Source organism: Rhinopithecus bieti, unplaced genomic scaffold (genome assembly GCF_001698545.2).
Source record: "Rhinopithecus bieti isolate Rb0 unplaced genomic scaffold, ASM169854v2 scaffold_28295, whole genome shotgun sequence".
Taxonomy (NCBI): domain Eukaryota; kingdom Metazoa; phylum Chordata; class Mammalia; order Primates; family Cercopithecidae; genus Rhinopithecus; species Rhinopithecus bieti.
The window spans coordinates 168733-170832 of record NW_016812393.1 but is presented as its reverse complement, the minus strand read 5'-3'; positions in this window follow the sequence as shown (position 1 = coordinate 170832).

The window sequence follows — 2100 nt, the reverse complement described above, 5'->3', positions numbered from 1 at the left end:
GGAGGGATTGCATTGGGGAGTTATACATGATATAAATGATGAATTGATGGGTGCTGACGAGTTGATGGGTGCAGCACACCAACATGGCACAAATATACATATGTAACAAACCTGCACGTTATGCACATGTACCCTAGAACTTAAAGTATAATAAAAAAAAATAAAATAATAAAAAAAAAAGAAAGAAAACTAACACATCCTGAGAAATAATTAAAGTATCCCATAACGTAAAGTACGAAGTGTTATATACCAAGGAATGCCACACACAAATAAAAACCTCAGCATAAAGTTTGATTAATCCTAAACTAGACCTCTTGGAAAGGTGGAAACTGGAAATTCTCACCTCTTTGTAATGTGCTGCAAAATAAAAATTCATCTGTTTGCTTTAAAAAAAAAAAAAAAAAAAGATTTTTAACTACATTTACTTGCTTGACGAGTCCTCAAGCTTCGGCCGTGCATAGAGTAGTCAGCTGCTGATGTGTGACTAGAGCAGGGCTTGTTGTCTCGTCAACCTTCAGTTGTGCGTAGACTGGTCAGCCTCTGGAGTGACCAAAGTAGGGCTGTCGTCCTCAACAGCAGCTTGGTCTTGTCTCAGGATCCGCCGGGTTGGATGATCTTCGTCCTGCTGGCTGGTCCACGTATCCTGAGCTGCCGGTGTTAGCTGACTGTGGTGGATCCAAGACACAGCACCTGCAACTTTAACAGCAGTGGGACTGGACAAGGTTACAGTACAGAGCCCATCCTATATGGGTCCTAGAACAATTAGATTTTACTTTAAACAGAGTCACTAGATTTAAAGGGGTGTCAGGCTTATAGGCATTTTCATTTCTTTAATTATGAACACTTTGTATGGCTATTTTTAAAGCCTGCATTTGCTTTCTTAAGGTTAATTTTTTTAGTTCCTGGAGGTCACCTTTAATTCGACCTATGATTTGGGGGTGGCCGACCGAACAAAATCTTACAGGGAAAATACCTAGTTTGTTTGGTGGGGGTGCACCTGACTTGGAGGAGGACCATGGGCAGAAACCTGATTTTATTTTAAATGAGCAAACAAGCACTAGCATGTACCGATCGCCTCCAGCATGGGGCAGTTCTGTAAAGTCTATCAGTAAGTTTTCACAAGGTATGGCTCTTTTTACTGTTTGAGTTTCTTAGAGGAGGGGTTCTTCTCCCCCCACCCCACCCTTTGTAACTCTATTTAGTGGCTTAGCCTTCAGTGAGAAATTGGAATCCAGATACAGCAGAATCTTGCTGCTTTTAAATTCTAATGTGACCATGGGCTCCTGGGGGCCTAATGAGAAGGGCGTAGTCTGCCCTAGTCTTTCCATTCTTCGGCTCCTGTCAGTCTGATCAGATGAGTATTTGGTTCCTCCAAGGTGCGGCGGCCCTTGGCCGATGGCCTCTTTGTCTTGCGGCCTTGGCCATTGCCTTCATTTTCCTTTGAACATTGACCCTTCTAGTGTCCTCTCTTTTTGCATCTCGCACATTAATCTCTCTCCAGCCTTGTCCGGCTCTTGAATCCTTGCCCAACTTGACTTCTTTCATACCTGCATCCATGTCCACGTCCTCTCACATTGCTAAGTTTTCTTTCTTTTATACTTACTCTTAGTCTTTCTTTATCTTTTGCTCTTTCCCAGTTTTGTTCCTTGGCCACAGTTAACATACACCTTGGTGGCCACTTTCATAGACTAGGTGGTATTCGTGCCCGCAGCTTCTGCTTGATGTTACCATGGGCTTGCTTTACAAATGAAGTATTCACTATATACTGATGTTCAGCAGCCTCAGGGTTAAATGGGATGTAAAGCCAGAATGCTTTATAGAGTCTCTTATAAAACTGACTTAGGCTTTTGTCAGCTCCTTGAAGCATTTCTGGTATCTTTTTTTTATATTACTTGCTTTTTTTCTACCAACTCTTAGCCTCTGCAGAAGTGCTTCTCAGTGCCTCTGCAAACACTGAAGCTGAGTTGCATTTTCTGGGTGTTTTTTCCCCCTTTTTCCTAGAGTTTAATAGGTTCTTTTCTTTATATAATTCATCTAGGACTTTGCCACCTGGCCTTCGTGTGGTCCTGCAGCAACTTTGCTTGGTTGAATTGTATTTAT